This window comes from Harmonia axyridis, chromosome 6 (assembly GCF_914767665.1).
Source record: "Harmonia axyridis chromosome 6, icHarAxyr1.1, whole genome shotgun sequence".
NCBI classification, from domain to species: domain Eukaryota; kingdom Metazoa; phylum Arthropoda; class Insecta; order Coleoptera; family Coccinellidae; genus Harmonia; species Harmonia axyridis.
The window spans coordinates 26,566,454-26,590,541 of NC_059506.1; the positions used below are offsets into that span (position 1 = coordinate 26,566,454).

The 24,088-nt window shown below is 38.7% G+C and overlaps 1 protein-coding gene, 9 non-coding genes and 2 pseudogenes across 10 annotated transcripts in view; all 12 read right to left on the reverse strand.

Moving 5' to 3' along the window:
- Positions 1 to 24,088, reverse strand: part of LOC123681628 (NAD kinase-like) — a 160,694-nt gene that overhangs the window by 67,400 nt on the left and 69,206 nt on the right. The window lies entirely within an intron of this gene.
- On the reverse strand, positions 6,604 to 6,765 carry LOC123683569. Its single transcript, XR_006748037.1, has one exon. It is a non-coding gene; the product is annotated as a U1 spliceosomal RNA (small nuclear RNA).
- LOC123683586 lies at positions 7,319 to 7,494 on the reverse strand (annotated as a pseudogene).
- On the reverse strand, positions 10,317 to 10,478 carry LOC123683551. Its single transcript, XR_006748024.1, has one exon. It is a non-coding gene; the product is annotated as a U1 spliceosomal RNA (small nuclear RNA).
- On the reverse strand, positions 12,422 to 12,612 carry LOC123683566. Its single transcript, XR_006748034.1, has one exon. It is a non-coding gene; the product is annotated as a U2 spliceosomal RNA (small nuclear RNA).
- Positions 13,414 to 13,535, reverse strand: LOC123683524. The gene has a single exon (XR_006748000.1). It is a non-coding gene; the product is annotated as a U5 spliceosomal RNA (small nuclear RNA).
- LOC123683584 lies at positions 14,098 to 14,273 on the reverse strand (annotated as a pseudogene).
- Positions 18,891 to 19,052, reverse strand: LOC123683552. The gene has a single exon (XR_006748025.1). It is a non-coding gene; the product is annotated as a U1 spliceosomal RNA (small nuclear RNA).
- Positions 20,363 to 20,484, reverse strand: LOC123683525. Its single transcript, XR_006748001.1, has one exon. It is a non-coding gene; the product is annotated as a U5 spliceosomal RNA (small nuclear RNA).
- On the reverse strand, positions 21,422 to 21,583 carry LOC123683581. The gene has a single exon (XR_006748048.1). It is a non-coding gene; the product is annotated as a U1 spliceosomal RNA (small nuclear RNA).
- On the reverse strand, positions 22,137 to 22,327 carry LOC123683567. The gene has a single exon (XR_006748035.1). It is a non-coding gene; the product is annotated as a U2 spliceosomal RNA (small nuclear RNA).
- Positions 23,096 to 23,257, reverse strand: LOC123683523. Its single transcript, XR_006747999.1, has one exon. It is a non-coding gene; the product is annotated as a U1 spliceosomal RNA (small nuclear RNA).

The following is a 24,088-nucleotide window of genomic DNA, read 5'->3' on the forward strand; positions in this document are numbered from 1 at the left end:
CATGAAGGTAAAAGTTAACAAATCTGATATTGTGAAATGCTATAGAGTGGGTGTAAAAGGGAAAAATCCACGTCCAGTGATTATTCGATTTGAACGGTATCAAACAAAATTAACAATACTGAAAAATTGCGGACGTTTGAACGGAACGAAAATTGGAATCGCTGAAGATCTAACAAAGAGACGTCTAGAGTTATATCGCTCACTACGACAAAAAAGTGAGGACAAAAAACAAGTATTCACGCGTAATGGAAACATTTATGTTAAAACCGAAAATGGAGTGAAGAGGAAAATTGTAACCTCACAAAAATAATTATCTCCATAAATAGTTTACGTTCTGAAATGTTGAAAATTTTTTTTTTTTTTTGGCCTTCATATGTATTGAATTCTTTTGTTGATTTTTTATTCTTTAGGTTAATGATGGTTGTTAATTACTTTAGAACATAATATAGATTATTTATAATTATGAGCACTTTTTTGAGTTTTTCAAAATGTTAGCTTCATCAGAGAGCATGTGAGGGGTATTTATTTGTTTCCCCTGTCTAATGAACATATTAGAGACACTGGAGCTTGATGAGGTCCCGGGGACCACTATGACTGGGGAGATCGGGGCCGGGGGGGGCTTCGTTGGGGGCATGTCGCGTCTAGGTATAATACATTTCAACATAAGAAGCATTCAAAAAAATTTCAATGAATTATTAGTTTGTCTGGACAAAATAAATTTAGAAAAAATAGATATAATTGTACTCTCAGAAACTTTCAACCTTACTAACATTGAACTATTTTCAATAAATGGCTATGAAATGTATTATAATAATTCTGTATTCAATAAGAATGATGGAACAATAGTTTATGTTCGAAAGAATTTGAATCCAAGAGTTAACTATACACAACTGAATCAAACAACTCCTGTTCGTGTAGAAATTATAATAAATGAACTTGCTCTTGGGATAACAGCTATTTACAGACCTCCTTCAACTAATTTGGGTGTATTCATGGAAGAAATGGAAAAATATTTAAGTGAACTAAAGAGGAATAGTGTTGAGATAATTGTAGGAGACATAAACATTGATATTTTGAATGGAAACGATAAAATGTCAAGTCTCTATATGAATATTTTGGGATCGTGTGGTTTTATTTCTTATATAAACAAGCCTACTAGAGTGACAGAAACTACATCAACCTTAATTGATCATATATTTGTCAGAACGCAGATGAATATTAAAAAAAATTTTAGTCTTAATCCTGTTATTTTTAAATGCTCAATGACAGATCATTATCCTGTAGGCTTGGAACTCGATTTTAAGGGAAAAATAAAAAATGAAATGAAAACAAAAGAATTTGTGAAAACCGATGTCAAAAAATTATTAACTTTGCTGAAGGAAGAAAATTGGCTAAAAGTATATGAAAGAAATAATGTTGAGGAATGTTATCAGATATTCAAGTTCACTTTAATGAATCATTTGAGCTCTTGTAGAAGAATAACACGTTTAAATAATAAAAATAAAAAACTAAAACCATGGATTACTCCTGGATTAATAAACAGTATTCGTAAGAGAGATAGGATGAAATTAGACTTAAATAAAAATTACTCAAACGAAATGAAACTTCAATATATAAATTACAGAAATTTTCTTAATAAATTACTGAGACTTACTAAAAATAATTATTACTCTAACAAAATTAAATTAGCAAAAAATGACTCTAAGAAAATTTGGCAAATAATGAATGAGGCGGTCAATGTAACAAAATCACAAAGCAAAACTGAATGCATTATCAACGAAAAAAATGAAATTTTGACCCATTCAACTGACATTGCCGACTCTTTCAATAATTACTTTTCCACTATAGGTGTTGAAATGCAGAATGAAATTAAGAAAACTAAAAAAACATACAAAAATAACATAACTAATCAGAAGACGCTTTTCCTTACACCAGTAAACTCACAAGAACTTATCGAATTAATATCTACTTTGAAGAATGATTCATCGCCTGGGGATGACGGAATTGACGTTAAGCTCATAAAATATATACATACCTATTTAATAGACCCGCTCAAATATATGATTAATCTTATATTTGAGAAAAATGAAATTCCTCAGGACTGGAAATCATCTAGCATTGTACCTGTTCACAAGACCGGCGATAAACAAATTCTACAAAACTATAGGCCCATTGCGCTTATCAATAATTTTGCCAAGATATTCGAAAAATGTTTGAAAAACCGTGTTATGAACTTTCTAGAAACGAATAATACAATTTATAAAAATCAATATGGATTTAGACCAAATTTAAGCACGGAGGACGCTATATTTAACCTAACGAATGAGATAAACACCAACTTGAACGCAAATAAAAAAAATCTGTCAGTTTTTATCGACTTAGCTAAGGCTTTCGATACTGTTCCTCATGACAAATTATTAGAAAAAATGGAATATATGGGTATAAGGGGAAGTGCAAATCTACTTTTTAAAAATTATTTATCGAATAGGACACAACGAGTCAAAATTGAAAATACTTATAGTCAGGTTAGAAACTCCACAATAGGTATCCCACAGGGTACTGTACTTGGGCCTACACTCTTTCTTATCTACATTAACGATATTGGATCGATTTTAACAAATGGTAAAATAATTGCTTACGCTGATGATACTGTTCTGACATTCGCAGGATCCACTTGGCAAGAAGTGTTTGGAAAGGCAGAAGATGGTATTAGAAATTTGTATAGCTGGCTCAACTACAACCTCCTTAGTATAAATATTCTAAAAACTAAATATATTACTTTCTCAATCTCGGCTGTTGACAGACCACAAAACACAATCTTGAAAATTCATGGCGAAGATTGTTCTAATTCTAACTGTTCATGCGAACCTATACAAAATGTCGATAACATTAAATATTTGGGTATTATCTTAGACAAACATCTGAGATGGAATGTTCATTGTAACTATATATAATAAAAAAATGAGATATTTAGTCTATAGACTATATCAACTTAGAGATATTCTCGATAAAAAACTATTAAAGATGGTCTATATGTCATTAGTAGAGTCAATTCTGAGATATTGTTTAGTTATTTGGGGAGGAGGGTTCAATAATTCTTTACAAAACATCTTGATCACTCAAAAATTCATACTGAAAATAATACATAAGAAAAACCGAACATTTCCAACTGACAGATTGTATAAGATAGCTGAGGTGCTGCCACTTAAGGCTCTATATATTCATGCTTGCATAAATTACCTCCCTAAGATACAGCATCTTTTACCAAAGATACCTGCGCACCACACCACCAGATCAGTTTTATTGCGAACCCATCTGTACATTAAGTCACACACTCAACGAATAGTAACATACTTTGCACCTAAGTTTTACGACAAACTTCCTATTAATATAAAATCATTGATTAATAATAAACGACAGTTTAGTATACAAACCAAAAAATACATCCAAAAGAACTATAATACATTTTTAGATATCATGAAACCATAGAATTCAATTAAAGAAGGTCTTTCTCAAACTTCCTACTACTGATCTTTTACGTGTAGTCTAATGGCGGGGCGCTTTTTCGCCTGGCTGTCTGGGGCGGTTTCCGGGCTCCTCATCTGCTCCATTCAGATTTATGCATCTGTATTATATTATGTGGTGAATGATTCACGACACAGACATGATTTCTTTCATTTCTAGTGTGGGTCATTTTACCGATGATACACTCGTTTGATTTGTTTTTTTTTTTTTTTGTATGGTTAGGTTGAAGATGAAGACTCGTTGTACGAGTGTATGTGGTGTTAATTGTTTGTAACATTTTATGGTGAATAAATTGAATTGAATTGAATTGAATTGAACCTGCACAGTTCCACGAAGTACTTCGACTATTGTAGTCCCCGACTATTATAACTCTATTGCCTAGTCTGAAAATATAGTCTAATTCGCTAGTATCAATGGGACTTTGATGTCCGTTGTAGTAATTTACTATTGTTAAGTCATTTAAACGAATAGCCTGGGTTTCGGAATTTACTGTGACGGTTGGAATTTCAATCGGTTTTAAGTGTTTCTTATAATAAATAATAAGCCCCCCAGATTTGGTTTTCGGCTTATTTATGTAGTAAAAATTTGGTAGTTTAGGAGGTTTTCTATTGTTCAGTCTAGATTCCTGTATGCAGATTATTTCGACTTTTATTTCATTCGATAGAATTGCCAGTTCGTCAATTTTATTGAAAATTCCGTTAGCATTCCAAGTAATTATATTTATGTCTTTTTTAGGAGACTTAAATACCATGTTTTTCAATTAGGTTTTGTATGATTAGTATCTTATTCAATGGAGATGTGCAAGTTTGAATTTGGTTTTTGATATCTCTGACTAGTGATATTAATTGTGAAATGTTGCAAATTGAATTGAGTTCTTGAATCTCTTTTATTAAAGTTTGAAAATCGTCTAAGTTATTTTGGTTTGAAATTGGGGTTTCTATTATGGTTTGCTGGGTTTTTGGGGAGGATTTTTTTGCCATCTCTAGATATGACATTTGGTTTGTTACAGGGAGGTAGCTTGTTTTTTTCAAAGGGGGGAATTGTTTCATGTCGGGTATTTTGGGGATATTTTCTGATTTATGAGGCGATTTGTGTATTAAAGATTCAACATACCTTAGGATTATTGGACATTTTGAGTAGTTTGCAGTGTGTGGTCCATCGCAGTTAGCACATTGTATTAATTCACTATTTTTTTCTTTGATTTCACAGTCTTTTGTTAAGTGGTTTTTAGCGCATTTGACGCATTTCGGAATTCTATTGCAGTTGGAAGATCCATGGCCTAATTTTTGGCATCGGTAACATTGTGTTACAGGGGATTTTCTCGAATATTTCTGCCATTGAATTTTGACATGGTCTATCTGTTCAATTTTTTTAAGGTCTTGGATTTGGCAAGATTTTGCAATATTTACCAGAAAGGAGCGTGAATTGGGGTTTTTACCTTTCATTTTTATGCAGTCGATTTCATCCTGCTTTATTTTTCCACCCTTTGTGATTTCCTGGATAATTTCACTTTCAGTCATGAAGCAAGCGGCTTTCAAGACCATTTTCTTCTTCACTTGATCACTAGGGGTATGGGAGAAATACTGAATATCTTCCTTTTTGAGAGCAGATATCAGAGCTTTATAATCACTCATTTCCTTTGTAGTGATTTTTATATCCTCTTTGGTATATTTAATCAGATATCTGCTTTTAATAATAGTTTTTAATTTTTGATGGAACTGGGTATACGATCCTATTTTTTGTGTGATTATCACGGGAGGGCATCTTTTTTGTCCATTGGTTGGGCTCGTTATTGTAGGTGTTGGGCTCGAGGTTTTCGAGTGAGTATTTTTTTCGGTCTCGAGTACTCCGAAAGAATTAGAAATTTTAGGTGGGTAAGTCTTGACGATTGGCGCCTTCGATGTTTTTTTGGGAGAAATGAACGTTTCACAGTCCATTTCTTCACTCCACGTGGATGTGGAAGCCATTGTTTCTTGGAAAGTTTTTACATCCATGTCCTTAAACCGCTGCAGGCGATTTTTAAGGTCGAGGATAACTCCCCTATGTTGTTGAATTCTTTTAACACTTTTAACACTCTGCACTTTGTCGCTTGTGAATACACTTAAACTCAGGTACGTCTCGTACGGTCGTCATCCAGTGATTGTTAGGTTGTTTAGGCGCTGCTATACGCTGACGTGTTCCGTATTTTTGAGTTATATATAACGCCAATTTTATAAAATACGAGTATTCAAGATTGATCGGAAAAGTTTAAATATAAGATTTTCAATAGGAAATAGGAAGCTCAATTTTGTGCTATAATATCATCACAGCATTTGAAAAATTAATTGATAAATACTTTTTACTGCATCACGTGTTGCCATCTTATGGATGTAAGGTAAATAATTGCAGAGTGTCCTACGCTAAACTTCAAACTCTATTATGAATAGACTTATATTCTAATCCAGTGGTTCCGAATCAGTTTTTTCGTAGACTCCTTTCATAGCTTTACTGCTTTCGGTAGATTCATCAAGAACTTCCTTTTTTTTTAATTGGAGAATAGCTTGGAAACCAAGAAAGGCTATAAAATTGAATTCATGAAAATTTCTTGCGATGATAGGATAGGTGTCTTCTACCAATATCAGAAGGTTATAAATAAACTAAATTTTCGTATACTAAATCATAAGATATAGCCTCCAAAAATTGAATATAAACTAATGGGAGTCATAATTAGATGATGAGATATGTGCCTTCTATATAGAGATGTGTAAAAAGTATTCATCCTAGGAAAAGTATGAGATATTCTACTGAAATTCCAGTATCGCATTCTCTATTCTAAAAACTATGGATACCTAGATACCTTTCATACACACTGAATAAAGATAGTAATTCCATACAATGGTTTTTTTAAATCTATAATTCAAGTGTAGCTTTTGTACGTATCAATTTGGATACCAAGTATACAATTAATGTATCCTATACATAATACTTCAGCACTCGATAATTAAGGCTGCTGAGAAGTATACAAATTGCACATCATCATAATTAAGCATTGTGGAGTGCTTATGCTACAGTTTAAAGAAAACATATTTATTATATGATCCGGGACAGCGCGTACGCAGTCCCGACTACCAAAAATTACGCGCCCGAGTTATACGCATTAGGTATAATCGCAGAGGTCAGCCCGATCGCAGTGCAATGAAAGGGCCTCACTCCGGGGGAACCGCCTTGTTGATCACGGTAACCCCTACGCCAGGTAAGTATGAATTGTGCAGCTCGATTTGGGGTCATACGTCATTTCGAAAGCCATTTTAGAGACATATAAAGACGGTGGCGCCATCTTTAGGAAAAGTTTCTTCGGCAAAAAAAAAGTTGGACTATGAGTCCGAATGAATATATCAGGAATACTGTTAAAAATGACTAAATACAAATCTGTTAAATAAGATAAAAAACATCAGAAACCAAGACATAATAACCAGGCATAGCTAGAGTTGAAAGAACTAATTTTCAGCTAGAGTTGAAAGAACTAATTTTTAGCTAGAGTTGAAAGAATTCATTTTTCTTAAGAGGTCTACAGGTCATTTCTTTATGAACATACGCCATCATATCTATACCTCTATCCGTAAGTGATATTGAATATTGTGGAAAAGAGTTAGGTGTCCGACATCGACCATATCAATAAAGTTTTTAGAAGAATTTGGTGTTTGTGACATGTTGTAAAGAAAAGTTGTCATCCTGTAAGTGTAGAGCTGTTTCAACTATAACCAACGTTTGGCCTATGAGTTTGACAGTATTGGATACTACATATATTAATTGAATAAAGTGGGCCGATCCCGGAGGTACTGCAATACCGGGCCAACCCGCGACGGCGGTGGAGCAAGCCCCTAACCGCCATCAATTTCCAAACATCAGTTTAATATACTGGCCCCGCATGCGGGGCGTATCAGATATTAAGCTGATAAGAACAGATTGATACTTTTATTAGTAAATAATCTTACAAGTTCTACAGTTTCTTACAAGTTATAAAATTTGTTTTTCCAACAGGGATTACTAACCTGGTATAATCAGTATATAATTCAAAATAATTTACGTCAATAAACAGTCAAAGTTTAAGAATTTCATATCAAACATAAAAAATGGTATAATCTCACATTAGACTAGACAAAATCTCATAAAAAACTAATCAACATCAACAGACCATATCACAGACAATTAAATATCACACATCGCCTCTGGCATACTTGTATATGAATAAATTGAAAGAAGGGAAAAAAAAATTATGTCACAGATTAAAAAAACTTGCCAAACAATAACATATCCTATCACAGGCTTATATATCACAGTTGAATCTCAAATACAGGTATAGGAATAGGAACTAGAAATGAAACACTCTACGCAAGTAAATTCAGGTATACTGTCTCACCCCAGTGACGTGCTCGATGTATATATCCCGGGACCATCTGATGACGTCACTACACATCAATCGACGCATCAAGGTGGCGTATTTAAGGGACGTACCACATCTTCTCAGGACGGCCTCATTCTCCTGGTCCCACGTACCCAAGGCTCCAACAATCAGTGCATCCACCGTCGTTTCAAAACCCCGAGCTCTCAAGTCCTCGGCAAGGCCAGCGTACTTCTCTAATTTAAGCTCCCTTGCTCTGATGAGGGCTTGAGGCTCGTTTTCAAATGGGATCGTTACATCAATGATGGCGACTCTGGACTCTGACTCATTGATGATGACGATGTCGGGCCTCAAATTGGAGGCAACCAGGGGGACCTGCCTGTTCACATGTACAGTCCCCATCCTGTCCGGGATAGACTTGACCAGTCTATCCTGAACGGCGTTGTGTCTTTTCTGCCACGCCGCTGAGTGAATTCTACAATGATTCAACACGTGTGGCAGAGTTTCTGGTTGGTCTTGACACCTCCGACATCGCCTGTCTCCACTCCCGAACCTTCGAGTGGCATTGAGGGGGACGCAGTCCAGTCTGGCTCTGTGAATGAAGCGCCAGTCGCAAAATCTGGTGGCGAATCCGCTCCTCGTGAAGTGATTGCTGGCGGCACTCCTCGAGAAGCACTTGAATGTTTTACCCTGGTCCGGTTTTCGACACAGGGATGACGCATACATATTTCTCACCGCGTCCTTGAGTCTCCACTCAAGATTCTGACGAGTTATCGTCTGGCCATCCGGTGCATTGTTCCCCCCAATCTGGATGGACAGGAATGAATCGGTGGTAGTCCATCCCATCTCCAGTCTTTTCGAGAGTCTTCTCGTCGCGTTTCTCGCTCTTGACCATAGCGACGAGATGTCGCCACCATCTCTGCCGAACTCTCCCTCAAGTTCTCCCGACAGATAACGGGCCAGGTCGTCGACCGATGGGACACGGCCTATCCGGCGCTGGACCACCTCCCGGAGTTGACTGTTGGCGGTGTCGCGGACGAGGGCCTCGGGACAGGTCAGCATCTTGAAGGCCTGAACAATAGATGCGACCTCGACCAGGTCCGTCATCGGCAGAATTCCAGCGCCGCCCCTCTTCATCGGCACGTATAATATCTCTGGGCTGGCTCTCTGTGGGAGGTTCATCCAGGATTTCAGGGCTCTTTTCACCCGCTTGTCAAGCACCCCAAGTCGGCTCTTCTGGACATGACAACCCCTCAGGACAAAGGAGACTCTTGGCAGGATGAAAGTGCTGAGGGCATCGATTTTCTGCCACGGCGCCAACAGAGATTCGTCAAGCTTTTGTAGATCTCTGGTCATCCTGTCGATGGTGTCCTCGGGAGATTGGTCGACGTGGTAGCCCGTCGGAATTCCCAGGTGCTCGTAGGCCTGACCTTCCTCCAGGGCTGGGAACTGTTTACCCTGTATCGAGTAACTGAGCTCACGGCAGGTATGTCTGCGCCGGCAGTCCAAGGTGAGGGACGCGCACTTTCCGGGTTTAAAGGTGAGGCCACAGGCAGCTGCTGTCTCTCCAACGCAGTCAAGGACGATCTGCAGATCTTCGGGTGACTACACTTTGATCTTAGCCATAGGGCCGAGAAGCGATGCGGTTTACAAGTTTTTGCACCTAGTCATTGAACAATGTTATGTACTTCTGAGTAATATAGTGCAGGTAAGAGTAGTAAATGCCCTCTAGTGATAATAAAAGGTAATTTAGTGCTGAAATGTTTAGTTTCCGAATTTTATGACTCAGGTAGTTTAGTGTTCGTAGGAAGGCAACCCAAATTATACTTTTAATACGCATCAGTACATGTTTGGCATAAAAATTCTAATTGTGAACGGTTAACGTTTGAAAATAAAAACGACTTCAGATGGCAATTCCACCCGAATTTGAAACTAGAAATTATCTAATTATTAAAATGTATGTGATATATCTAGCTCTTCAAACTGAGTGATATTCGTGTATGAATCATCCTACAGATCGGAAATTGTTATGTGATATTTGAGTGCGGACTTCTAAGTAAACCATTCCTTCATCAGACAGCTTTGTTGTTCCTTCAGATTTTTGTTCAATTAGAATTGAATATCAATCTGTTTACAATCTTTCGTAATATCAAATGCGATTTATTCAAATCTCCACTTTTTTAATATATACATAAATAGCAATTGTTTCGCTATACGATAGATCCTTCAGATTTCTTACATTTTGAATAAATATCGTCTAATTTTTCCGATATAAAATTTAATATGGGATAATGCGCATGCGCAAAATATTTACTGAAGAAGCCTTTTTCTTTCATATTTCCACTTGACGCCAATCTAATCATCAAATGCATCTTGCATCAATCAAAACGAAACATATTAATTATATGATCCGGGACAGCGCGTACGCAGTCCCGACTACCAAAAATTACGCGCCCGAATTATACGCATTAGGTATAATCGCAGAGGTCAGCCCGATCGCAGTGCAATGAAAGGGCCTCACTCCGGGGGAACCGCCTTGTTGATCACGGTAACCCCTACGCCAGGTAAGTATGAATTGTGCAGCTCGATTTGGGGTCATACGTCATTTCGAAAGCCATTTTAGAGACATATAAAGACGGTGGCGCCATCTTTAGGGAAAGATCCTTTTGGGATTTGGGACCAAAGTCCCAAGACCCAAATCACCAAAAACAATAAAATTACATCATTTCTACAATGTTTAGCTATTCACCTAACGTTTCCACATTGTGCTTTCACCTTGTCGAATTCACGTAATATATCTCATTCGTTGTCTCAGTCATATAACATCATCTTGATAATATTTATTTACATTTTTTTATTATCCAACACTATTAAGATCACCCACTATTCACCAGATATGGCATCAAAATTTAATAGCCCAATTTTATCGGACTATTGTGCTGTTGATACTCATCAAGTTTTATTAGAATTTTCAGAAATCTGCATTTATTCTTCCCACAGATTTTCTTATTTCTAAATTTTTTTGATTATTTCTCTCGAAACAAACAAAACAATTTTTTTTGTTCTAACAACATTCCATCTACTTTCCATATCATCCATTTCCATTTTTGGACAATTATCTTTATCTCTTCACAATAACTGCATTTGGGAATTTTTTGTTCTCGAGTAGTGAGCACTCGTTCTGTTCTGCTTGCTGTCAAGGACGCCGATAGGTCGCAATTAAGATCCCTAGAAACCATGATGTGTGCACTGATTCGACTTTTTTTCAGACTTTTTCAGATATTCCTAGTATTGTAATTTGGATAATTATTTACGTAGGTTTCAACTGAGTAGAGATAGTATATATCCTAGGAAGAGTGTCAGATTTTCTACTGAAATTGGAGTATCGGATACTCCATTCTAAAAACTATGGATACCTAGACACCTTTTATATATTAAAAATTCATTATTTATTTCTAAAATTCTCTTTTTCACAATGATTACAGAAATCATTTCAATACAATGGTTATTCAAAACTATATTTTCGCCCGCCGCACATGACCCCACTCGCATTGGTCAACACGAGCCTCATGCGAGAGGTGTAGTTTCAAATCTATGGGAACCTGCAGATCACCGCATGTGCGGACGCACGCGAGTCCACCAATCTCAGTGACACATTGATGTAGGCGCGTGAACCAGTGCGAGTAGGGTCATGTGCGGCGGGCGTTTCACTGAGGCTTCTGTACGTATTAAAAGTATTGATACAAGTTATAAAATTTGTTTTTCCAACAGGGATTACTAACCTGGTATAATCAGTATATAATTCAAAATAATTTACGTCAATAAACAGTCAAAGTTTAAGAATTTCATATCAAACATAAAAAATGGTATAATCTCACATTAGACTAGATAAAATCTCATAAAAAACTAATCAACATCAACAGACCATATCACAGACAATTAAATATCACACATCGCCTCTGGCATATTTGTATATGAATAAATTGAAAGAAGGGAAAAAAAAAATTATGTTACAGATTAAAAAAACTTGCCAAACAATAACATATCCTATCACAGGCTTATATATCACAGTTGAATCTCAAATACAGGTATAGGAATAGGAACTAGAAATGAAACACTCTACGCAAGTAAATTCAGGTATACTGTCTCACCCCAGTGACGTGCTCGATGTATATATCCCGGGACCATCTGATGACGTCACTACACATCAATCGTCGCATCAAGGTGGCGTATTTAAGGGACGTACCACATCTCCTCAGGACGGCCTCATTCTCCTGGTCCCACGTACCCAAGGCTCCAACAATCAGTGCATCCACCGTCGTTTCAAAACCCTGAGCTCTCAAGTCCTCGGCAAGGCCAGCGTATTTCTCTAATTTAAGCTCCCTTGCTCTGATGAGGGCTTGAGGCTCGTTCTCAAATGGAATCGTTACATCAATGATGGCGACTCTGGACTCTAACTCGTTGATGATGACGATGTCGGGCCTCAAGTTGGAGGATACTACATATATTAATTGAATAAAGTGGGCCGATCCCGGAGGTACTGCAATACCGGGCCAACCCGCGACGGCGGTGGAGCAAGCCCCTAACCGCCATCAATTTCCAAAAATCAGTTTAATATACTGGCCCCGCATGCGGGGCGTATCAGATATTAAGCTGATAAGAACAGATACTACACTTTGATCTTAGCCATAGGGCCGAGAAGCGATGCGGTTTACAAGTTTTTGCACCTAGTCATTGAACAATGTTATGTACTTCTGAGTAATATAGTGCAGGTAAGAGTAGTAAATGCCCTCTAGTGATAATAAAAGGTAATTTAGTGCTGAAATGTTTAGTTTCCGAATTTTATGACTCAGGTAGTTTAGTGTTCGTAGGAAGGCAACCCAAATTATACTTTTAATACGCATCAGTACATGTTTGGCATAAAAATTCTAATTGTGAACGGTTAACGTTTGAAAATAAAAACGACTTCAGATGGCAATTCCACCTGAATTTGAAACTAGAAATTATCTAATTATTAAAATGTATGTGATATATCTAGCTCTTCAAACTGAGTGATATTCGTGTATGAATCATCCTACAGATCGGAAATTGTTATGTGATATTTGAGTGCGGACTTCTAAGTAAACCATTCTTTCATCAGACAGCTTTGTTGTTCCTTCAGATTTTTGTTCAATTAGAATTGAATATCAATCTGTTTACAATCTTTCGTAATATCAAATGCGGAACCTGCAGATCACCGCATGTGCGGACGCACGCGAGTCCACCAATCTCAGTGACACATTGATGTAGGCGCGTGAACCAGTGCGAGTAGGGTCATGTGCGGCGGGCGTTTCACTGAGGCTTCTGTACGTATTAAAAGTATTGATACCAAGTACCCAATCAATGTATACCATACATGATACTTCAGGTATCGGATACTTCAGAGGCTTCCATGTTACACATCTCTACTTCTAACATTGCGCAAAGATTAACAGGTTATATAATAAATTATTTTTAGTTATATTAAATGCTATATCATAAGATATAGCCGCCAAAAATTGGTTATAGACTCATTAGAGTTATCCCTCCCCACGGAAATCTTTAGTAAAAGGCGAAAGATTTATTCGCAACTGAGGAGAGATCAGAGTGATTGTTAGGTTGTTTAGGCGCTGCTATACGCTGACGTGTTCCGTATTTTTGAGTTATATATAACGCCAATTTTATAAAATACGAGTATTCAAGATTGATCGGAAAAGTTTAAATATAAGATTTTCAATAGGAAATAGGAAGCTCAATTTTGTGCTATAATATCATCACAGCATTTGAAAAATTAATTGATAAATACTTTTTACTGCATCACGTGTTGCCATCTTATGGATGTAAGGTAAATAATTGCAGAGTGTCCTACGCTAAACTTCAAACTCTATTATGAATAGACTTATATTCTAATCCAGTGGTTCCGAATCAGTTTTTTCGTAGACTCCTTTCATAGCTTTACTGCTTTCGGTAGATTCATCAAGAACTTCCTTTTTTTTTAATTATTTTAGTTAGGTGTCCGACATCGACCATATCAATAAAGTTTTTAGAAGAATTTGGTGTTTGTGACATGTTGTAAAGAAAAGTTGTCATCCTGTAAGTGTAGCGCTGTTTCTACTATAACCAACGTTTGGCCTATGAGTTTGACAGTATTGGATACTACATATATTAATTGAATAAAGTGGGCCGATCCCGGAGGTACTGCAATACCGGGCCAACCCGCGACGGCGGTGGAGCAAGCCCCTAACCGCCATCAATTTCCAAAAATCAGTTTAATATACTGGCCCCGCATGCGGGGCGTATCAGATATTAAGCTGATAAGAACAGATTGATACTTTTATTAATAAATAATCTTACAAGTTCTACAGTTTCTTACAAGTTATAAAATTTGTTTTTCCAACAGGGATTACTAACCTGGTATAATCAGTATATAATTCAAAATAATTTACGTCAATAAACAGTCAAAGTTTAAGAATTTCATATCAAACATAAAAAATGGTATAATCTCACATTAGACTAGATAAAATCTCATAAAAAACTAATCAACATCAACAGACCATATCACAGACAATTAAATATCACACATCGCCTCTGGCATATTTGTATATGAATAAATTGAAAGAAGGGAAAAAAAAAATTATGTTACAGATTAAAAAAACTTGCCAAACAATAACATATCCTATCACAGGCTTATATATCACAGTTGAATCTCAAATACAGGTATAGGAATAGGAACTAGAAATGAAACACTCTACGCAAGTAAATTCAGGTATACTGTCTCACCCCAGTGACGTGCTCGATGTATATATCCCGGGACCATCTGATGACGTCACTACACATCAATCGTCGCATCAAGGTGGCGTATTTAAGGGACGTACCACATCTCCTCAGGACGGCCTCATTCTCCTGGTCCCACGTACCCAAGGCTCCAACAATCAGTGCATCCACCGTCGTTTCAAAACCCTGAGCTCTCAAGTCCTCGGCAAGGCCAGCGTATTTCTCTAATTTAAGCTCCCTTGCTCTGATGAGGGCTTGAGGCTCGTTCTCAAATGGAATCGTTACATCAATGATGGCGACTCTGGACTCTAACTCGTTGATGATGACGATGTCGGGCCTCAAGTTGGAGGCAACCAGGGGGACCTGCCTGTTCACATGTACAGTCCCCATCCTGTCCGGGATAGACTTGACCAGTCTATCCTGAACGGCGTTGTGTCTTTTCTGCCACGCCGCTGAGTGAATTCTACAATGATTCAACACGTGTGGCAGAGTTTCTGGTTGGTCTTGACACCTCCGACATCGCCTGTCTCCACTCCCGAACCTTCGAGTGGCATTGAGGGGGACGCAGTCCAGTCTGGCTCTATGGATGAAGCGCCAGTCACAAAATCTGGTGGCGAATCCGCTCCTCGTGAAGTGATTGCTGGCGGCACTCCTCGAGAAGCACTTGAATGTTTTACCCTGGTCCGGTTTTCGACACAGGGATGACGCATACATATTTCTCACCGCGTCCTTGAGTCTCCACTCAAGATTCTGACGAGTTATCGTCTGGCCATCCGGTGCATTGTCCCCCCCAATCTGGATGGACAGGAATGAATCGGTGGTAGTCCATCCCATCTCCAGTCTTTTCGAGAGTCTTCTCGTCGCGTTTCTCGCTCTTGACCATAGCGACGAGATGTCGCCACCATCTCTGCCGAACTCTCCCTCAAGTTCTCCCGACAGATAACGGGCCAGGTCGTCGACCGATGGGACACGGCCTATCCGGCGCTGGACCACCTCCCGGAGTTGACTGTTGGCGGTGTCGCGGACGAGGGCCTCGGGACAGGTCAGCATCTTGAAGGCCTGAACAATAGATGCGACCTCGACCAGGTCCGTCATCGGCAGAATTCCAGCGCCGCCCCTCTTCATCGGCACGTATAATATCTCTGGGCTGGCTCTCTGTGGGAGGTTCATCCAGGATTTCAGGGCTCTTTTCACCCGCTTGTCAAGCACCCCAAGTCGGCTCTTCTGGACATGACAACCCCTCAGGACAAAGGAGACTCTTGGCAGGATGAAAGTGCTGAGGGCATCGATTTTCTGCCACGGCGCCAACAGAGATTCGTCAAGCTTTTGTAGATCTCTGGTCATCCTGTCGATGGTGTCCTCGGGAGATTGGTCGACGTGGTAGCCCGTCGGAATTCCCAGGTGCTCGTAGGCCTGACCTTCCTCCAGGGCTGGGAACTGTTTACCCTGTATCGAGTAACTGAGCTCACGGCAGGTATGTCTGCGCCGGCAGTCCAAGGTGAGGGACGCGCACTTTCCGGGTTTAAAGGTGACGCCACAGGCAGCTGCTGTCTCTCCAACGCAGTCAAGGACGATCTGCAGATCTTCGGGCGTGTCGGATACCAGCACTAGATCGTCCGCATAGGCCAAAATGACGAAGTTGTTGTCGTCTATTTTGTAGCCCATTCCGGTGTTGATAGCAGCCCGTAACACAGGTTCCAGTGCGATGTTAAAGATTATGGGGCTGAGTGGGCAACCCTGTCGCACTCCTGCACGAACCGAAAATGGCCTGGACTCACCCTGCGGAGTTTTGATGGTGGAGGAGCTGGTATTATAAATATTCCGTATCAGCTCCAATGCTTGCCGGTTCAAACCCATTGTCTCAAGGGTACTGTATATGTGGCCGTGGGGCACCGAGGAGAAGGCATTCGCCAAGTCAAGCCAAGCGACGGCACAACGTCTCCCCTTCCGTCTTGTGGTGTCGAGGATGCTCTGCAGAATGAAGTTATGTTCATAGCACCCCTCATATTGGCCAAATCCCTTCTGCGTAGGTGTTATAAGATTGTTCCCCATAGCCCAGGAGGTAATTCTGGCTGAGAGGCAGGAGGTGAACAACTTATACAGGCATGAACAAAGAGAAATAGGGCGCCAGTTGTTGGGATCGTCTCGAGGGCCCTTCTTATGAATCAGCACTATTGATGCCGAGCGCCATGCTTCAGGGATGCTCCTCAGGGCGAGGACCTTATTGAAAAGAGCTGCCATCACCAGACACTGGGGGTCAAGCTTCTTCAGGGCACCATAGAAGACACCGTCCTTTCCGGGGGCGGTGTTCGATGTTCTCCGCAGTCTAGTCATGACCTCGGCCTCAGTAAATGGGGAGATGATATCTTCATCATCAGGGGCACGTGGAAGTCCTATACCGTGTGGCCGTAAGTCAGCGGCTTGATGGGCACCGCCGAGGTGTTCTATAAGGCGCTCAGGGTTGATCGAGCAATACTCCTCGCCGCCCTGATCACCTATGATCTTCTTAAAGGCCCTGCTCCTGTTGTTCCGATAAGATCTCTGGATGGCTGATGCAGCTATGGGATCGTAACGTCTCGGGGTGTTCCTTGGACGAGGCGGGCGAGGGGGCCTGGCGTCTCCAGCATTCTCACGCCGTGGACGGGCCGATTTTTCAACGATCTCCGTCGCCAATCTATCGTTGGTGGCGGTGAGATCATCCGCGTCACATATGCCGCTGATCCATTGGAGCCACCTCTGCTGGTTCTCAGTGGGCTTCCTCGCATCCACTGGGTGGAACTCATCAGGTTGAAGAGGAGTCTCCTGCATAGGTGGTGGTGGTGGTGGACCCAATCTGGATGGACAGGAATGAGTTGGTGGTAGTCCATCCCATCTCCAGTCTTTTTGAGAGTCTTCTCGTCGCGTTTCTCGTAGACTCCCAGGTAGTTCATTGTCAGCTGGGGGACCGTTCAATGGTGGCGTCGGGACGGGTTCTTCCAGTGCAATCGTCGTGGGAGGCACTCGAACTGGTCTTCTGAGTGCTCTGGGTCTCATGACTCTTGGGGCCGACTCCATGTTATCGGCAGGTGGTGGTGGTACATGGGGAGCCTCCGATGGTGGAACACTTGACTGGGGGTGAGTCCTGGTTTGGTGTGCCTTGACCTGCTTGATGGTTCCAATTTCCTCCAGGCACATCCTACATCTGAAGGTGATCGACCTGTCGTGATGCCTCTTGAGATGTTTATTGAGGTCGTTGTGGTTCTGATATATCCTAGGTGGCATAATCTCACAGTAATCACAAGTAATTACCGGGGATAGTGGATATGATAGAACGTGGTGTTCCATTGTTTACAAACAATGTATCAAAATATTCAAACAAATGTTCCTAAATCGTGAAATATCAACAAACTACACTTCGATCTTAGCCATAGGGCCGAGAAGCGATGCGGTTTACAAGTTTTTGCACCTAGTCATTGAACAATGTTATGTACTTCTGAGTAATATAGTGCAGGTAAGAGTAGTAAATGCCCTCTAGTGATAATAAAAGGTAATTTAGTGCTGAAATGTTTAGTTTCCGAATTTTATGACTCAGGTAGTTTAGTGTTCGTAGGAAGGCAACCCAAATTATACTTTTAATACGCATCAGTACATGTTTGGCATAAAAATTCTAATTGTGAACGGTTAACGTTTGAAAATAAAAACGACTTCAGATGGCAATTCCACCCGAATTTGAAACTAGAAATTATCTAATTATTAAAATGTATGTGATATATCTAGCTCTTCAAACTGAGTGATATTCGTGTATGAATCATCCTACAGATCGGAAATTGTTATGTGATATTTGAGTGCGGACTTCTAAGTAAACCATTCCTTCATCAGACAGCTTTGTTGTTCCTTCAGATTTTTGTTCAATTAGAATTGAATATCAATCTGTTTACAATCTTTCGTAATATCAAATGCGATTTATTCAAATCTCCACTTTTTTAATATATACATAAATAGCAATTGTTTCGCTATACGATAGATCCTTCAGATTTCTTACATTTTGAATAAATATCGTCTAATTTTTCCGATATAAAATTTAATATGGGATAATGCGCATGCGCAAAATATTTACTGAAGAAGCCTTTTTCTTTCATATTTCCACTTGACGCCAATCTAATCATCAAATGCATCTTGCATCAATCAAAACGAAACATATTAATTATATGATCCGGGACAGCGCGTACGCAGTCCCGACTACCAAAAATTACGCGCCCGAATTATACGCATTAGGTATAATCGCAGAGGTCAGCCCGATCGCAGTGCAATGAAAGGGCCTCACTCCGGGGGAACCGCCTTGTTGATCACGGTAACCCCTACGCCAGGTAAGTATGAATTGTGCAGCTCGATTTGGGGTCATACGTCATTTCGAAAGCCATTTTAGAGACATATAAAGACGGTGGCGCCATCTTTAGGGAAAGATCCTTTTGGGATTTGGGACCAAAGTCCCAAGACCCAAATCACCAAAAACAATAAAATTACATCATTTCTACAATGTTTAGCTATTCACCTAACGTTTCCACATTGTGCTTTCACCTTGTCGAATTCACGTAATATATCTCATTCGTTGTCTCAGTCATATAACATCATCTTGATAATATTTATTTACATTTTTTTATTATCCAACACTATTAAGATCACCCACTATTCACCAGATATGGCATCAAAATTTAATAGCCCAATTTTATCGGACTATTGTGCTGTTGATACTCATCAAGTTTTATTAGAATTTTCAGAAATCTGCATTTATTCTTCCCACAGATTTTCTTATTTCTAAATTTTTTTGATTATTTCTCTCGAAACAAACAAAACAATTTTTTTTGTTCTAACAACATTCCATCTACTTTCCATATCATCCATTTCCATTTTTGGACAATTATCTTTATCTCTTCACAATAACTGCATTTGGGAATTTTTTGTTCTCGAGTAGTGAGCACTCGTTCTGTTCTGCTTGCTGTCAAGGACGCCGATAGGTCGCAATTAAGATCCCTAGAAACCATGATGTGTGCACTGATTCGACTTTTTTTCAGACTTTTTCAGATATTCCTAGTATTGTAATTTGGATAATTATTTACGTAGGTTTCAACTGAGTAGAGATAGTATATATCCTAGGAAGAGTGTCAGATTTTCTACTGAAATTGGAGTATCGGATACTCCATTCTAAAAACTATGGATACCTAGACACCTTTTATATATTAAAAATTCATTATTTATTTCTAAAATTCTCTTTTTCACAATGATTACAGAAATCATTTCAATACAATGGTTATTCAAAACTATATTTTCGCCCGCCGCACATGACCCCACTCGCATTGGTCAACACGAGCCTCATGCGAGAGGTGTAGTTTCAAATCTATGGGAACCTGCAGATCACCGCATGTGCGGACGCACGCGAGTCCACCAATCTCAGTGACACATTGATGTAGGCGCGTGAACCAGTGCGAGTAGGGTCATGTGCGGCGGGCGTTTCACTGAGGCTTCTGTACGTATTAAAAGTATTGATACCAAGTACCCAATCAATGTATACCATACATGATACTTCAGGTATCGGATACTCAGAGGCTTCCATGTTACACATCTCTACTTCTAACATTGCGCAAAGATTAACAGGTTATATAATAAATTATTTTTAGTTATATTAAATGCTATATCATAAGATATAGCCGCCAAAAATTGGTTATAGACTCATTAGAGTTATCCCTCCCCACGGAAATCTTTAGTAAAAGGCGAAAGATTTATTCGCAACTGAGGAGAGATCAGAGTGATTGTTAGGTTGTTTAGGCGCTGCTATACGCTGACGTGTTCCGTATTTTTGAGTTATATATAACGCCAATTTTATAAAATACGAGTATTCAAGATTGATCGGAAAAGTTTAAATATAAGATTTTCAATAGGAAATAGGAAGCTCAATTTTGTGCTATAATATCATCACAGCATTTGAAAAATTAATTGATAAATACTTTTTACTGCATCACGTGTTGCCATCTTATGGATGTAAGGTAAATAATTGCAGAGTGTCCTACGCTAAACTTCAAACTCTATTATGAATAGACTTATATTCTAATCCAGTGGTTCCGAATCAGTTTTTTCGTAGACTCCTTTCATAGCTTTACTGCTTTCGGTAGATTCATCAAGAACTTCCTTTTTTTTAATTGGAGAATAGCTTGGAAACCAAGAAAGGCTATAAAATTGAATTCATGAAAATTTCTTGCGATGATAGGATAGGTGTCTTCTACCAATATCAGAAGGTTATAAATAAACTAAATTTTCGTATACTAAATCATAAGATATAGCCTCCAAAAATTGAATATAAACTAATGGGAGTCATAATTAGATGATGAGATATGTGCCTTCTATATAGAGATGTGTAAAAAGTATTCATCCTAGGAAAAGTATGAGATATTCTACTGAAATTCCAGTATCGGATTCTCTATTCTAAAAACTATGGATACCTAGATACCTTTCATACACACTGAATAAAGATAGTAATTCCATACAATGGTTTTTTTAAATCTATAATTCAAGTGTAGCTTTTGTACGTATCAATTTGGATACCAAGTATACAATTAATGTATCCTATACATAATACTTCAGCACTCGATAATTAAGGCTGCTGAGAAGTATACAAATTGCACATCATCATAATTAAGCATTGTGGAGTGCTTATGCTACAGTTTCAAGAAAACATATTTATTATATGATCCGGGACAGCGCGTACGCAGTCCCGACTACCAAAAATTACGCGCCCGAGTTATACGCATTAGGTATAATCGCAGAGGTCAGCCCGATCGCAGTGCAATGAAAGGGCCTCACTCCGGGGGAACCGCCTTGTTGATCACGGTAACCCCTACGCCAGGTAAGTATGAATTGTGCAGCTCGATTTGGGGTCATACGTCATTTCGAAAGCCATTTTAGAGACATATAAAGACGGTGGCGCCATCTTTAGGAAAAGTTTCTTCGGCAAAAAAAAAGTTGGACTATGAGTCCGAATGAATATATCAGGAATACTGTTAAAAATGACTAAATACAAATCTGTTAAATAAGATAAAAAACATCAGAAACCAAGACATAATAACCAGGCATAGCTAGAGTTGAAAGAACTAATTTTCAGCTAGAGTTGAAAGAACTAATTTTTAGCTAGAGTTGAAAGAATTCATTTTTCTTAAGAGGTCTACAGGTCATTTCTTTATGAACATACGCCATCATATCTATACCTCTATCCGTAAGTGATATTGAATATTGTGGAAAAGAGTTAGGTGTCCGACATCGACCATATCAATAAAGTTTTTAGAAGAATTTGGTGTTTGTGACATGTTGTAAAGAAAAGTTGTCATCCTGTAAGTGTAGAGCTGTTTCTACTATAACCAACGTTTGGCCTATGAGTTTGACAGTATTGGATACTACATATATTAATTGAATAAAGTGGGCCGATCCCGGAGGTACTGCAATACCGGGCCAACCCGCGACGGCGGTGGAGCAAGCCCCTAACCGCCATCAATTTCCAAAAATCAGTTTAATATACTGGCCCCGCATGCGGGGCGTATCAGATATTAAGCTGATAAGAACAGATACTACACTTTGATCTTAGCCATAGGGCCGAGAAGCGATGCGGTTTACAAGTTTTTGCACCTAGTCATTGAACAATGTTATGTACTTCTGAGTAATATAGTGCAGGTAAGAGTAGTAAATGCCCTCTAGTGATAATAAAAGGTAATTTAGTGCTGAAATGTTTAGTTTCCGAATTTTATGACTCAGGTAGTTTAGTGTTCGTAGGAAGGCAACCCAAATTATACTTTTAATACGCATCAGTACATGTTTGGCATAAAAATTCTAATTGTGAACGGTTAACGTTTGAAAATAAAAACGACTTCAGATGGCAATTCCACCTGAATTTGAAACTAGAAATTATCTAATTATTAAAATGTATGTGATATATCTAGCTCTTCAAACTGAGTGATATTCGTGTATGAATCATCCTACAGATCGGAAATTGTTATGTGATATTTGAGTGCGGACTTCTAAGTAAACCATTCCTTCATCAGACAGCTTTGTTGTTCCTTCAGATTTTTGTTCAATTAGAATTGAATATCAATCTGTTTACAATCTTTCGTAATATCAAATGCGATTTATTCAAATCTCCACTTTTTTAATATATACATAAATAGCAATTGTTTCGCTATACGATAGATCCTTCAGATTTCTTACATTTTGAATAAATATCGTCTAATTTTTCCGATATAAAATTTAATATGGGATAATGCGCATGCGCAAAATATTTACTGAAGAAGCCTTTTTCTTTCATATTTCCACTTGACGCCAATCTAATCATCAAATGCATCTTGCATCAATCAAAACGAAACATATTAATTATATGATCCGGGACAGCGCGTACGCAGTCCCGACTACCAAAAATTACGCGCCCGAGTTATACGCATTAGGTATAATCGCAGAGGTCAGCCCGATCGCAGTGCAATGAAAGGGCCTCACTCCGGGGGAACCGCCTTGTTGATCACGGTAACCCCTACGCCAGGTAAGTATGAATTGTGCAGCTCGATTTGGGGTCATACGTCATTTCGAAAGCCATTTTAGAGACATATAAAGACGGTGGCGCCATCTTTAGGGAAAGATCCTTTTGGGATTTGGGACCAAAGTCCCAAGACCCAAATCACCAAAAACAATAAAATTACATCATTTCTACAATGTTTAGCTATTCACCTAACGTTTCCACATTGTGCTTTCACCTTGTCGAATTCACGTAATATATCTCATTCGTTGTCTCAGTCATATAACATCATCTTGATAATATTTATTTACATTTTTTTATTATCCAACACTATTAAGATCACCCACTATTCACCAGATATGGCATCAAAATTTAATAGCCCAATTTTATCGGACTATTGTGCTGTTGATACTCATCAAGTTTTATTAGAATTTTCAGAAATCTGCATTTATTCTTCCCACAGATTTTCTTATTTCTAAATTTTTTTGATTATTTCTCTCGAAACAAACAAAACAATTTTTTTTGTTCTAACAACATTCCATCTACTTTCCATATCATCCATTTCCATTTTTGGACAATTATGTTTATCTCTTCACAATAACTGCATTTGGGAATTTTTTGTTCTCGAGTAGTGAGCACTCGTTCTGTTCTGCTTGCTGTCAAGGACGCCGATAGGTCGCAATTAAGATCCCTAGAAACCATGATGTGTGCACTGATTCGACTTTTTTTCAGACTTTTTCAGATATTCCTAGTATTGTAATTTGGATAATTATTTACGTAGGTTTCAACTGAGTAGAGATAGTATATATCCTAGGAAGAGTGTCAGATTTTCTACTGAAATTGGAGTATCGGATACTCCATTCTAA